Consider the following 15,562-nt stretch of genomic DNA (forward strand, 5'->3'; position numbering starts at 1 on the left):
GATTATTAAGGATGAAGGGGACTCAGGAGGTTTCTACCTCAACCTCCTACTCTGAGCTGAGTCAGCTGCTGGGTCAGCTGAGATGGTTTCAGACACTGAAAACTCCAGGGATGGCGATTGCTCAGAGGGAAAACCTTTCTCCTTGTACCCAAACTGAGTGTCCTGTTGGAATTTGGACCTGCTGCCCCTTGTCCTCTCACCAGCCACCCAAAAGATCCTGATTTTATCTCCTTAGTAACCTCCCCCCAGGGACAGGGCACTGCTGTTAGGTCCCCCAAATCCATCACTTCTCCAGTGTCTAATCCCACATCAGGCACCAGCTCTGACCACCCCAATGGCCTGAACTCATTCCCTATGATCAGTGTCATGTGTTAAGCGGCCCAAACCTGATTGCAGCAGCTAAATATGATCCAAAATTCTCTGACTGGAGGGGGATAATCACTTTCATGATCTCCTGGCTGTATTTATTTTCCCACCATCCAGGATCATTATTTTGCTACCAGGACACACTGCTGTATCATCCTCAGCCTGCTGAGCACTCCCAGGTCCAGTTCTCCCAGTCTGCTGCTGCCCAGGGACTATTTTTTCCCCCCAGAAATCCCAGAATTAGCCCTTGCTGAACATCACCACGTTTCTCTTGGCTTTTCCATCCAGCTTTTCCAGGTCTCTGGGTTAATCTCATTCAGAGCTCTCCCCCTAATCACTCTCCTCCTAATTCTGTGGAGGTGGTGGACTCATTCCCTATGATCAGTGTCATGTGTTAAGTGGCCCAAACCTGATTGCAGCAGCTAAATATGATCTAAAATGCTCTGACTGGAGGGGGATAATCACTTCCATGATCTCCTGGCTGTATGTATGCTCCCACAATCCAGGATTATTATTTTGCTACCAGGACACACTGCTGTATCATCCTCAGCCTGCTGAGCACTCCCAGGTCCAGTTCTCCCAGTCTGTCACTGCCCAGGGACTCTTTTTTTCCCCCAGAAATCCCAGAATTAGCCCTTGCTGAACATCACCACGTTTCTCTTGGCTCTTCCCTCCAGCTTTTCCAGGTCTCTGGGTTAATCTCATTCAGCCTCCTTTCACAGTGCTCTCCCCCTAATCACTCTCCTCCTAATTCTGTGGAGGTGGTGGGGGAGGTGGGAGAAGCGAGGACGAATGGGGGTTTTCCTTCTGGACCTGCTGGGGAACTGAGTTGCTGATTAAGACGTGTGTGATAAGCATTTTCTTTGTATTTTCTAATTAAAGCGAGGTGCGTGGGAAGAGGAGGAGGAGAGAGGGGAGCCGGAAGCCAAGGGAGGAGGGAGATGTGGAGCGAGGTGATGGAGAGAGGCAATTTGAGGCAGACAGGCAGATTCCAGGCACAGAGAGGCAGACAGGCATGGAAGGACAGGATCCACACATTGGGACAGGATAGGAGAGGAGGCAGAATTCTTCTGGGTGGCCACAGGGTGTCCAAGGTAAAGAGAGGGGCAAGAAGAGCAGGAAGGAAAGTGGGAAGTGAGGATGAGGGCGAGCAGTTTGCTCCAAAAGAGCTCAGCTGAAGCAAGGAAAGGAGAGAAATAGCAAAAAGCCACATCTCAGAGCTCAGCAGGGATGGTGTCAACGTGGGTTGTCTCCCTAGAGCTTCCTGGAGAGTTTTAAAGCACCGGAGGTTAGGATCAGATCCAAAAAAAAGATAAAAATGAGGAGAGAGAAAGGGGAAAGCCAACAGACCAAATAAAGGCAGCAAAAAGGAGCATGTGGCAGTGAGCAGCTACTGAGTCTTCCCCTGAGGGGAGTGGGACCAGAATAAAAGGACACTGAGTCACTGGCACCTTCCCTGGTGCTGTCACTGTCTGCTGAGGACACCAGAGCCTGGTGGCATTCACCCCTTGGCATCACTTCAGGCTGTGGGCTCTCTCTGCCTTAGAGCAAATGTGTTTGGTTTGGGGTGTTTTTTGGGGGGTGGACAGGCCTTTGCCACCTCATCTGGATGAGTGTTCTGCTCAGAGGCTCCTTATGGCAGGAGATGTCACTCCTTGGAGAGCTGTGAGCCAGATGAACCTGGTGGGTGGGCGAGAAGGGAGAGATCCCGAGGGAAACTTGGGGAAGTTTCTGGTGCAGCTGATTTTGTGCTGCACACGCTCTGAGGAGCTCTGGCGGATGCTGAAGTGCTCTCCTGTGCTGCCAGGGTCCCTCCCCGGTTGTGCACTGACATGTTCATTGTGTTCCTCCTCGGAATCACTGTCTGGAGGAGCCTTTCTTTCACCCAGGACTCTTTGAAGCACCTGAAACTGGAAGCATAAAGCCATGTGGGCAATTCATCCCATATTCTTGCAGGAACTAATATCTTCTAGTGGTGAACAAGGGATTTGCTGCATTATCCTATATTCCCTGTGCTAGAATTTTCCCTTTCCCTTCTGTAATTGCTTCCTCTTTCTAGAAGAAAAAAGAAGAAAATAAGAAACTACATTTTACCCCCATCTGCCTCCGCATCCTTTCAATCCCTAATAATTCTCCTACAGCTCACCAGACAATGCTGCCCAGTCATTTGTTTGGTAGCAAAACCCTCGGAAGGAAATAAAATTAAGAAGGAACCAAGGTGTTGGGCTTTTAAACTTGCGAGGAAACGAAAGAGGGAAAAGAATAGCACATTTAATTTGCACCATACGTTTCTATTCATCCATCCCCAGCCCCGGAACACTTTATTGCACTGGAGCTGGCACTCACAACGCAGAGTTTTGCTTTTAAAACATGGCTCACACGTCAGTAGGTCCTTTGTTCTCGGCCACCCATTGTCCCCCAGGCCCACGTCACTTACTGGGAGGGTGTAGAAGCAATTGGGAATCTGAGGGCATCCTGCTATCAATATTACCCCATAATGGTGATTGTTATTAGTGCCACTCCTTCTGGTGCAGAATTCTCTCTGCAATTCCTTTTCATCTGGAAAGCCCTACTTTGAGAGGACAATAAAGTGCTTTGTTTTCCAACTAAAAATATCTCCCCCGTTTTGTAATTCTCCCCTCTTCTTATTTAATGAGGTGTTTGTTATTTTGGTTTCCTTGCTGGGCAGAGGAAATGTTAATGAGTCTCTTCTTGTGCTGCTTTTTGCCTCCTCAAGCCTGCCTGAGGCTAAAAGCAAGGAAGTCAAAGGAGGTATCAGCATTTTTCACACTCTGGCATTGGCTGTTATGACCCTCCCGAGGTCAACACAAATAGAAAGACATCTCCAAATGAACTTCATTTTCCTCCCCTGCACAGCCCTTATGAGCTGGAAAAACACATTTGTCGCCCTGTCAGAAGGGCCTGGTTCACAACTGGTTTGTGACATTTCTTCTGCCACGTTTTACAGCTGAGTTTGGCCCACTTTGGCCCTCACACTTGACTCCTCGCCCACCTGCCCCCTTTCAGGGTGTCCCTCTAAGTGCTCCAGTAAAAGTTGTTTTTTTTTTTTTTTTTTTTACTCCTCCTCAGCAGCAAACACTGCAAATCACAGGTCTGTTAAAAAAAGGGAGAGCGGTGGAGTGGCTGTGAGGAGCAGACCTGGTTCCTCTGCTGGTGTGGCCTTGCTGACAGAGTCCCACCAGGCCAGGAGAGCTCTGCTCCCTCTGCTCCTCATCCTCTGCCATCATCCCATGGAGATTTACGGATCATTTGTGGCCCATGGAGCCAGTCCCCTCCTCCCCTGCATCCCATTTCAACCTGGGCTTCACACTGACACCCCCAAGGCCCTGTGAGAGAAGTGATGGTAGTGGTGGTGGAGCACTGGGATGTGACAGCCTCATAGGGAAAATGGGACATGATCCTTGCTGGGGGCATCAAATCCTACCCTTGATGATGATGATTCCTGTGGTGGCCAAGGGAAGCTGTGCAGGATTTTGACTGTACCAGCTGCTCAGGTGATGAGGAGTGAGGGGCTCAGGCTGCTCCAGACCTTTCCTCTGCTGGTGTGGCCTTGCTGACAGAGTCCCACCAAGCCAGGAGAGCTCTGCTCCTCATCCTCTGCCATCATCCCAAGGAGATTTACAGATAATTTGTGGCCCACGGAGCTGGTTCCCTCCTCCCCTGCACCTCATTTCATTCTGGGCTTCACACTGACACCCCCAAGGCCCTGTGAGAGGAGGGGTGGTAGTGATGGTGGAGCACTGGGATGTCACAGCCTCATGGGGAAAATTGGTCATGGTCCTTGCTGGTGGCATCAAATCCTACCCTTGATGATGATGATGATTCTCATGGTGGCCAAGGGAAGCTGTGCAGCCGCAGGATTTTGGCTGCATCAGCTGCTCAGGTGATGAGGAGTGAGGGGCTCAGGCTGCTCCAGACCTTTCCTGCTCCTGCTCATCCTGCTGCTCCGATGTTAAGCATCTGTTTCACTTTTCTCAGCACTTACATGGATTTTTTTTCTCCTGCCCTAGAGCACATGGGAAGGACTCTAGGGGTGGTGGGAGCCTCGTTTTCCATCAGTGAAGTCAGACTGGCTCATGGGAAGATTTCCATCTTCAGAGTCCCTGCTATGGACTGTGGGGAGGATGGAGAAATGGGATTGTCCTGTGGACATAAGAGAAAATCCTGCCTTGTGGTGGTGAGCAGCCAGAGCTGATTCCATGGACAATCCACCAGAGCCCTTCTTCCACATGAAATTATGGAGTTCTAGCTCTCCTGTGAGTGGCGGCAGGGAATGCTCGGGGAAAGCTTTGCACGTGGTACTGTAGGTATCCTCCAAGGTATCATCCAGACATTTTCCTCCCTGCCTGAACCACTGATCAGATACTGCCTTGCTGAATGGATGGATGGTTTTTCTCTCTCCAGGAACACCTAAGCCCTCACCCTCTAAATGTTTTATTTTCCCTCATTCAGGCTGAAATCCCAGAGCATTTCCAAGCCTGTCCAGGATTTGGCCACAGAGGTGTCCTTGGACAGCACCTCAGACAGGTTTAAAGCCATGTTTGCCAAATTTGGCACCAGGGTTTCAACCCAAGTGTCCTCAGTGATGGGACATTCCTTAAAATGAAGGGAAAACCTCAGTGGTTTATTATAACTCATCTTTGTGGACATCGTTTGTACTTATCTCTGAACAGGGATTTGTATGTCTGTCTGTCTGCATTGGGCTCCATTGGGGCATTCCAAGGGACGCTAAGGAGCCTTTCCATGATCGCATCAGGACACCAGGCTGCTGTTCCCAGCCCCACCTGTGTCCCCAGCACTCTGTCAGCTCCCTGCTCTCACAGCCATCACCACCCCGAAGACACAAACTAGGCCACTGCTCTCCTCTTTTTAGCAGTTCTGTCACCAAGTTGTGACTCAATTTACCTTTTTTTCCACCTTTCCATATTGCTTCTCCTTCTTCTAAGCTGTTTCCCCTATTTTTGTCCCCACCAAGCATCACTGTTAACAAAAGATTTCCTCTAAGCATCCTCGCTAATCTCGTTTATCCACAGGGAGCCACAGCTGGAGTCGGTGCAGAAATTGTCCCCTTGTCCCAAGGAAACAACAGAGCACCTGCAAAGAGGCTCCTGCATCGCTGGGAACAGCAGGGGTGATGCCAGGACACTTCTGGAATAAAGGGAGCCTCATTCAGCACATCCTCATCCCAGCCCAATTCTACCAGTGCTCCCATTTCCTTTATTTAAGTACCTGTAAATGAGAGATGGGTAATTAGGGCCAGCAGGGAAGCTTGAGGGAAACAGAATAACGTGAGAAGCAAGCAGCAGACTGTGCTAATTTCTTCCTTCCAAATCTAGGAGGCCCCAGACGTCACTAAAAGCTTTATTAAAACAGGGGTGGGAGGAGTTGGGGAGTGAGTTGCTGTGGAAAGATTTTTCAGGAGTTCCTTGCTCCAAAAACCCCTTACGACTTCTCAGCACATCACTCCCCCAACTCCTTGGTGGTCTCAGGCTGGAGGTCACAGAATCCTAGAAAAGTTTGGGTTGGAAGGGACCTTTGAAGGGCATCAAGCTCCCACCCCTTTTCCATGGGCACATTCCATTAGTCCAGGTTCCTCCAAGCCCCATCCAACCTGGCCTTAAACACTTCCAGGGATGGGATATCCACAAAATTAGAAGCATAAACTTGGGACAGGGGTGATCTTGACAGCAACCTGTTCCTTGTCCCCACAAAATCATTGGAATATTATTCCATCTCCCTTCTCCTCAGGTTATGTTTCAAGGAGGGCTGGTCATATCTAGAAAAAAAAAAAAAAAAAAGCTGCTGATGGAAATTTTTGTCCACATAGGTCTGTTGGATCTTAGCAAGACCAAAAAGGGGAAAGAATAATAATGAAAACAAGGGGGGAAGGGGGGAAAAAAATGGAGAGAGAGAGAAAAAAAGGGGGGAATAAAAAAAAAGGAAAGAAAATAGGGAAAAAAAAGGAAAAAAAATCTAACAGTACAGTGACAGCCAGAGTTACTTAAGCCTGATTTTAGTGACAGATCCCTAAGGATTGCAGAACTTTTTGTTCGTGTCCCTCAGACATGAACAAAAATGGGATGATCCCGCTGTAGGGCAGTCGGGATGGGATGGAATGGGATGGGATAGGATGGGATGGGATGGGATGGGATGGGCAGCCCTCTCCTGTGCTGTGCTCCTGCTCCCAGCCTGGAGGATGCCGGGGAGGCGCTGGCAGCTCGCTCCCAGCACAATGGTATGGAGCTCTCCATGGATCCCCGCAGGAATGCTGCGACAGAGAAAGAGAATTTGTGGGGGATTCAGGATAATTCCTCCAGCCCTGCCAACCCTTCCCTGCCCTCTCTCCCCTCTCACACAGAGCGCTAACCTTCCCCGAGGAACCTCAGCCCCCGTTGCGGGGGGAGGATGCGTTATCCTGGATTTCCCACCCTGCTCCCCCCTTTTTTCCTTTTTTTGTTTTCTTTTTTTTGTTTTCGAGCAGGGGAGGGAGGGGAGGGCGAGGCGAAGCGGCAGCTCGGCGGCGTTAATGGGTTCCTTGAGGAGAAGCCGAGGGTAGAGCATCCATCCATCCCTGCAGGTACCTGGAGAGCCATGAGCCATCCCGGGATGAGGCACCGGCGGTGGGCGGGAATGCGGGGGGAAACGGGGGAGTGGGAGAGGGGCAGACAAAAGGGAGGGATGAGTAGTGTGTGTGTGTATTTGTGTGCAGGGGGATCTGCCGCACGCTCCTGCCTTTCTTCCACCTGCCTGCCAACACCCAGATGCCGGGTGAGCTTTCCAGGGGGGTGAAAATGAGCCACAGCAGCACCCCCAAGGCGTTGCTAAAATAGGGGATGCTGTGGGCACGGCTCCCCCCGAAATGTGGTGCCTACTCTGGGGTGGGTTAGAGCCAGGTTTTCCTCCTCTTTTAGAGATGCATCAGGGAGGGGGAGACAGCCCCTGCAGTGCTGCTTTGCTCAGAGCTAGGAAGGCTCTCTGAAGGGATCATACAATCCTAGAATCCTAGGTACAATCCTAGGATTGGGGTTGGAATGGATGTAAAAATACATAATAATAAATTATATAAAAATAATCCCATTCCAACCCCCTACCACAGGCAGGGACACCTTGCTCTAGACCAGGCTGCTGAGAACAATGTTTGGGGAGATTGCAATGGATGGGGAAACCCTAAGATTTGGAGTTTTATGGCCTCCACAATGCACACAGGCAGATCCTTCCTTCCCATCCACTGCTGGTTCTCCAAAATCCTTCAACTCCCTCCCCAGGTTTTGTGAGGGTGGCACAATCTCACCAGGGTACCCCCAGGTTTCTGTCAGTGGTTGTGCAGGAATTGTAGTGAACATGAAATCTCTACCCAAACCTTCAGTTTAAGTGGGGGTGAGGAGGTGAAGATTGTATTAAAATAGTGTTTGTCACTTACATAGAATCATGGAATTGTTACTGTTGGAAAATCCCTCTAAGATCACTGGCACAGGATGTCCAGAGAAGCTGTGGCTGCCCCAGCCCTAGAAGTGTCCAAGGCCAGGTTGGATGGGGCTTGGAGCATCCTGGGATAGTGGAAGGTGTCCCTGCCCATGGGAGGGGGTGGAACTGGATGATTTTTGAGGTCTCTTCTAACCCAAACCATTCCATGATCATCAGTGATCAAATTCAACGATCAACAAGTCCAGCTATGAACCCAGCACCACCACTGTGTTCACCACTAAAATATGTCCTCAAATCATTAAAAATTAGTGTGGTTTTGTCCAAAATAGACACAGGATAGGGTTCCCTTCTCAGGAATTTTGGGAAACCATATTCAGAACACGTCTATTTTAACTGGGACACGAATTGTGGTTTCTTCACAGCTGAAGAGTTCTGACCCCCACATCAGCAACTACCCAACCTCTGCAAGAGGATAACAATAAACATCCATCAGGCCAGACCAAGGTATCAACCTGACTGTCTTAAATCTCAGAATACACACCCCAGGCAATGCATCCCAGATGTCACAGGAAAGCCAACACCAGATAATTGTTTAGGTGGGAGAACACCTCTATGCTCATGAAGCCAAACCATTAAATCAGCCCTGCCAATGTCCCCAAGTGCCACATTTACACATCTGTTAAATCTCTCCAGGGGTGGGGACTCCATGACTGCCACAGGCAGCCTGCTCCAACATCCATCTCCCTGACTGTGCACATTTGGTCACACAGAACACACAGAGATGCCACCAGGAGTGACCAAGCCTTGCTCTGACCCATAAGTGTTCACCTAAGGCACAGAACTCCAGACCAAGAAAGGACCTGAACTCACCACACCCAGGCTGAGCACCCCTAAGAGCACCTTATTTTCTTTCTCAGCCCCAAAAACAGAGGGTTTCCCCTCAGGCTGTTGGGTCTGAATGAATTTGTGGTTTGCGCTGAAGTCTTGTGGGTTTAGGGGAGACCCCTGAGGCTCAAAAAGCAATTACCCCAGAGTTTCCAGGTAGAGTCCTGCCTGATTTCTGAAAGGACACCCCCTTCTCCTTAATGTGGGCACTGAATGACCAGCACAGAACTTTCTTGCTCCTCTTCTCTCCCCAAGTACTTGTACAAGACTGCCTGTGACATTTAGAGCAGCTAAAATTATCTCAATTAAATATCTCCACTGGTTTCCCTTTGTTCTCTTTTCCTTTCTAGTTCTTTCCTTCCAGACAGCTGGAACATATTCTTTAGACACTCTTTAAAGACAAAAGGGAAAAAATAAAAACCCTCCCTACCTCAAAAACCCAACAACTAAATCTCATGTAGTTTCAGCCCAGCTTTATTTAGAAACACAGTTGAAATAAATGTTGAGAATATTTTATGTTTCTCCAGGATTCATCCATTGCAGACTGGAGAGTGCCCAGAATAAAGTAATTCCTTTGTAAATTGCAGCTCTAGTGGAGGTGTGGGAGAAAGGGATAAAGTGTTGTGCACTGATTTTTGGGGGATACTTGGTACCATGAGATAAAACTCAGCGTTGTTGGCCTCTGTGATGTTCCCCCTCTTGCCCACATGTTCATCCTGACAACACCTGGCCCTGTTGACTGACCTTTAATCTTTACAAATTCCCTGCCAATCTGTTCTGGGAGTGAAAATTCCTTCCCAGCATGAAATTTGGCAGCTGCCTCATCCCTGTGCCTGAAGCATGAATCACCAGAGTTAAGTAACAAACCCGTTTATACATCAAGACACAATCACTGTCCAAGCAATCATTCTGTGCTTTTCAATGTGAAGCCCATTATTTGTGCATTCTGTTTATATTCATCTCCCCCCCCCCCTTTTTTTCCATTTTTTTTCCCCCTGTACCTTCTGGATGTTTTGCAAAACAATGAAAAAACTTCAGAAGGAGACTGGGGTGTTAAGCAGAGGCAGAAAATATCTCCCAGCCCCCAAGAATGGTTGTTTACTATTAATTTTAGGAGTTTCTGGGAAATCTCTCAGGGAACCTCACCAAAGAATGTTTGGCAAGAACAATTGGTTCCCTAATGAGGTTCAGGGCCACCTGGTTTGTGTATTAATATCTTATAAATATATTAACACACCCCTACACACTTTAAAACACCTGTTATTTTTTACAAATATTTCCTTGGTGCTGCTCTTCTGTCTTTTTAGCACCTATTTCATTCCTCTGGTCTATTAGTTATTAAATAAGTGATTCCCGAATGTGTTTGGTTTATTCCGCTGAAAATGAGGTTTTGCTGGGTTGACTTGGCAGTGGGTGATCCATAGTGGAAGGAAGACGTGGGGAAGGCAGAGGCACTGAGAGTTTGTGGGGGCAGAGCAGGATGTGCCAGTGTTATCAAGGCTGGGGAAAGCAGCAGGGCTTGCAGTGAACTGCAGCATTGCAATATTCAGGAGCTGGCACAAAACAAATTTAGGACAAGGCTTGTGTCTCCCAGTGCTTGCTCCAAGATTTTCAGACAAGGTGTCTCCTGCTGCCTGGTCAGCTGTGTCCATGCAGGACACAATCATGGACATGGACATTGCCCTCTCTTTTCCACACAGAGCTCAGGTGCCCTCATCCAGCTCAGAAAGATCTGCCTTAAATACTTTCTGTCTGAAACTACGATCTGGTGAGCACAGACCTCTGCTTTTCCAAATTTTCTCTTCCACTCTGAGTTAAATGTGTCCAAGATGCTGCCCAGAGAAGCTGTGGCTGCCCATCTCTGGAAGTGTTCAAGGTTGGGCAGGGCTTGGAGCAAGCTGGGATAGTGGAAGACCCATGGCAGGGAGATGGGAATGAGATGATTTTTAAGGTCCCTTCCAACCCAAACCATTGGAGGGTTCTAAGATCTCTCAGGTCTCTCACTTTGAGAACTACAAAACACTAAAACATTTTTTTCTCAAAAAAAAAAAAAAAAAGGTGTTTAAACTTGGGGAGGACCTAAATTCCAAGTCTGAGTTTTGTTCTCACTGGGGCTCCCTAGCAGTGAGTTTGTGGATACTTCACCACAGGGCAGATTGCAAATGCTCACCCAGACCCAGATTATTTCTGCATTCCTCCATCCCAGATCTGTGTTTACAGCACAGGGATACTGCACCTCAGGAGAGCAGAGCTGTAATTCCTAGCCTGAATTCCCAAATTTAAAAAAAATAAAAATTAAAGAACCCCCAGTGCCACCTGCCCTGAATGATGGACTGACAATCTCAGCATCTTTTAGACATCAGACTTCAGGAGGGAGAGGAAATGGCTGTGTGACAAGCAGAGTTTGGCAGCTGGGCTTCATTAACTCTGTTTTTCAAAGCTGCATTTGTGTCTCCAGCATAACAATGATGTTATCACAGGCCTCATCTTCCATCCCCTCACAGCTATTGTGGTGGGAAGCATCCCCAGTGCCCTTTGGGCCATTATCTCTTTCTTTCCCTAATATATTAAACTGCCATCAAAGAGGAGTTTTGCAAATATGGTTTGTTGCTTATCAGAGCCTTACATTTCAGAGGTGCCGCTGCTGTTGCATGTTTTGTACAGTTTTATTTTCAAGCAGTCCATTTTTCCCCTAATGGGCTCACTTGGGGGTCTGTTCAACCAGAGGAGAAAATGGAGCTGAGCAAACTTCCTGCTGAGAGACCTTTACAAACCTCAAGAAACCTTTCTCAGAAACAGGAGTTCCACGTTTCCTAATGAGATCATTTTCATAAAAGTCTGGGGAGAGAGAGCAGAAAGAGAAAATAGTGACAGCAAAATAGAGATAATCACGAAAAATGATTTTCAAGTAAACCAAGAGCCCTCTTGGTGTAATGAGACAGAAAAAATTCAAGAAGCCTGAAGGAAGAACATGTGTTTTTTATGACACATCAGAGCCAAGTCAGGGAGTGAAAAGCAATCACATCCCAACCCTGCAGCTGGATGTCACTCCCCTGGTACAGAGTTGAGGAAAGAGCAAGGAAATGCAACAAAAATCCATCGAGGCAGAACTTGGTGCCAGGATGTCTGCAGGAAAAACCAACATGGGTGACAAATTTGATGTACTGGGTTGGGTGAAAAAGGTCACTTCTCTGTGCCTCCTTCTGGGTGATGCCCTTGCCCAAACTAAAAAAGAGTGAATTCCAAAGAGGTGGTGAATCCAGACTGGAATACAAAGGCCAGCATGGCTCTGGAGGGAGGGATAGGAAGGTTGGGATTATTTGGTGATAACTCTCAGCAAATCATGGAATCACGGAATGGCTCGGAAATGGGTTGGAAAGGGCCTTAAGGATCATCTACTTCCATTCTCCTGCCTGGGCAGAAACACCTTCCTCTATCCCAGGGTGCTCCAAGCCCCATCCAACCTGGCCTTGGACACTGCCAGGGATGGGGCAGTCACAGCTTCTCTGGGCAACCTGTGCCAGGGCCTCATCACCCTCACAGGAAGAATTTATTCCTAATCTCTAATCTAAATTTACTCTTCTTCATTTTAGAGCCATTCCCACTTTTCCTGTCACTCCAGACCCTTGTACATTGTCTCTCTCCATGGTTTTTTTGGGCTCCTATCAGGTACTGAAGGGCCACAATCAGGTCACCCCAGAGTCTCTTCTTCTCCAAGCTGAACATTCCCAATTCTGTCATTTTCTCCTCACAGCAGAGCTGCTCCATCCCTCTCATCACCTTGGTGCCTCCTCTGGACTCCTTCAACTTCTCCATGTCCTTTATGTGCTGGATGCAACATTCCAGGTGGAATCTCTCCAGGCTGGAGCAGAGGGACAAAATCACTTGCTGCCTGCGGTTCCTTGGATGCAGCCCAGGACATTTGGCTTTCTGACTGGAAATGTAATTATGGATGTAATTCCACAACCTTTGAAAGCTTCTTCTGCCTGATAGCAGATGGATATTTGAGAAAGCACAGGCAGATCAGGCTGGAGTGGTAGGAAAACTGGGAAAAAAGGGAGGAGGGGAAGCAGGACAGAGGGATGGCCTGTCATCTGTTTGTCATGGCCAGAGCCTGAGCCACCCGCGTGGGAGCGGTGATTAAACACTTGGCTGGTGGCATGAAATGACACCTCCAGCACGGCTCTGTACAAGGTGCCAGCAGGGTTTCACAGGCTGACACCATCCTGTGGCTCCAGAAGCCAGAGCATGAGGACAAGGAGGTGCCAGAGGAGATGTACAGAAGAACATCCAGCTCCAAACCCAGACTGCCACATTTTCCGTGAGTTAGTGCCTAAAAAAGGAAAACCAGCAGGGTGTTATATCACCAGATGCTCTGCTGATCTCCAGAGATTTGTGGCTCAGGCCCTGCATGAACCAAAGTGGGAAGTTCCATATTTTTATGCTCTTTGCAGAGATTTTTTTTCCCCCTCCATAAATCTTTCTGGTCATCTTTTAAATATTTTTACAGTTTGGGGATATATAATAGCAGGAATTTGCACAGATAACCAGACACTGTGTGAGGAAATGTCTTCTTTTTCTTTGTTGCAAGCTTGGAACTTGCTCTTTTCCAATGATAACCTTCAGTTCCTGCATCAGAAGAATCAATAAGCCACCAACCCATAATGATTTCTCTCTAGATTCTAAAATACCATTTCTTTCTTTAGGTCCTGTAATATCCTTCCCTTTACTCTTTTTTCTTTTTCGTTGATTGGATAAATAAGGTTTACACAGCAATTTCCTGTGCAGAAGGTACTTTATTAAGGGGTTTTTTTCACATTTTTTCATGGGATGAAGGCACCAAAATAACACCCCAAAGAGTAATCAAGTGAATGACACAATAGGTTTTTTTTTTCAGGGGGAATGGCACAGTGGAGAGAGGACAACAGGATATATCCCAGTTTTTCACTCCTTCCACTTCATTCTCTCCCTACAGAGCTCCAGCCCTGAGGTCTGAATTGAGCTGGAACAACAGCTTTAATTTCTTCCTCTTCAATAAAGAAAAGTGTGATCTTCCATGTGACTTGTCAAACTGGCTCCACAAGTCTGACTTCTGATGACTTTGCCCACAGACTTCCAGTTCTGGTGTTCCACCAGCTGAAAAACCCAAGTTCCCAGTGAGTCAGCTCCTCAAACTTCTAATTTAACTGCAATGTAGCACTTCTATCAAGGCCTGTTCTTTATCAGATCCTTCACTTCTTCCTTTCCACCAACACTGCTGAGCATTTGCAAAGTGGCAGCACAGCACAGGAATTCTGTGCCCAGCTGAAGCTTCTGTATTTCCAGTGAGGAAGAGTGGGCTGTCAAATACCACACAGTTTCCATGTTGGGATAGTTTCTTCCTGTCTGAGGAAAGCTGGTGGGAAGCCACTTTCCTTGACAAGGAAAAAGCTGCTGAAGCAAAAGTGGGACAGCTGGAAAGGCAGAGCCAAGTGCAAGTGAGACAGGCATCCACATCTTCCCTTTCCTAGGGAGAACCTGCAGATGGATCCTTGTCACCCACTGGGAGCCATCAGGACAGGGATGATGGCAGCTCTGTGGAGTGAGAGATTAGCTCAGCCTCTGAGAAAACTCTGGAGCCTCCAACTTCAAAAGGATTTGGAGTGAATTCAAAGGAGGCCATTGAGTTCCAAATGCTGGAGCTCCTCTGCTCTGGAGCCAGGCTAGGAGAGCTGGAAAAGTCCAGCCTGGAGAAAGGAAGGCTCCAGGGAGATCTCAGAGGTCTTCCAGGGCCTGAAGGGGCTCCAGGAGAGCTGGAGAGAGTTGAGATAAAGAGGCTTGAGTTCTTCTGCTCTGGAGCCAGGCTGGGAAAGCTGGGAATGTCCATCCTGGAGAAGTGAAGGCTCCAGGGAGACCTCAGGGCCCCTTGCAGTGCCTAAAGTGGCTCCAGGAGAGGTGGAGAGGGACTTGGGACGGAGGGATGGAGGGACAGGAAAAGGGAGAATTGTCACTGTGATATTTTATGAAGAATCCCTTCGCTGGGTTTTTTTTTTCTTGGGAGGCTGGAAGGCTTCAGCTTCTTCCTTGTTGCTTTGGAATGTGATTTGGAGAATTGTTTATTCAGCATGTGAATTGTTTTAATTAAATGACCAATCCAAATCCAGCTGTGCCGGGACTCTGGTCAGTCACAGGTTTTTATTATTCGTTCTTGTTTTAGCCTTCTGATGTACACTTTCTACCTTCTCTTTCTTTAGTATAGTTTAGTATATAATTTTCTTTTAATATAATATCATAAAATATTAAATCAGCCTTCTGAGAACTTGGAGTCAAATTCTCATCTCTCACCTCATCCTGGGGTTCAAAACACCACAACAAGGAACGGCTTTAAATTGACACAGGGTAGGGTTGGCTTGAATATTAGGAAGAAATTCTTCCCTGTGAGGGTGGTGAGGCCCTGGCACGGGTTTCCCAGAGAAGATGTGGCTGCCTCATCCCTAAAAGTGTCTAAGGTCAGGTTGGATAAGACTTGGAGCAGGCTGATCTAGCAGAACGTGTCCAGGCCCATAGCAGGAGGTAGAACTGGTCCTTTCAAATTCTTTCTATCTCAAACCATTCCATCTTTCCAAGAAGACCAGCCTGTCTGGGTGCTACCACTGCAGATGTGGTTGTAAGAATAATTCCAGTCTTGGATATTTATCCACCACAGCCATTCTCAATTTTAAGACCTTTGACAATTATTGACCTTTCTGGGGTCTGAAAGTTGATGTTTAGGCTCGGTGTTTATATATCAAAAACAGTCAAGTGTCCACTGAGCCAGCTTGAGTGGCCAAAGTCTGAAATCCCTTCATATTCCAACAGGTTTTGGGAAAATTTGAGCCCCAGCAGG

The 15,562-nt window shown here is 47.7% G+C and overlaps 1 long non-coding RNA gene across 5 annotated transcripts; it reads left to right on the forward strand.

Moving 5' to 3' along the window:
* The first annotated feature begins 6,509 nt into the window (after positions 1–6,509).
* LOC141731592 (uncharacterized) lies at positions 6,510–13,754 on the forward strand. Of its 5 annotated transcripts, XR_012583636.1 has the most exons (4): positions 6,510–6,622; positions 6,869–6,964; positions 12,452–13,018; positions 13,595–13,754. It is a non-coding gene; the product is annotated as an uncharacterized LOC141731592 (long non-coding RNA). The 5 variants fall into 5 exon arrangements; XR_012583635.1 differs by lacking the exon at positions 6,510–6,622 and having other exon boundaries at positions 6,629–6,964; XR_012583638.1 differs by lacking the exon at positions 6,510–6,622 and having other exon boundaries at positions 6,629–6,964; positions 13,673–13,754.
* The last annotated feature ends 1,808 nt before the right edge of the window (positions 13,755–15,562 follow it).

Source organism: Zonotrichia albicollis, chromosome 1 (assembly GCF_047830755.1).
Source record: "Zonotrichia albicollis isolate bZonAlb1 chromosome 1, bZonAlb1.hap1, whole genome shotgun sequence".
NCBI classification, from domain to species: domain Eukaryota; kingdom Metazoa; phylum Chordata; class Aves; order Passeriformes; family Passerellidae; genus Zonotrichia; species Zonotrichia albicollis.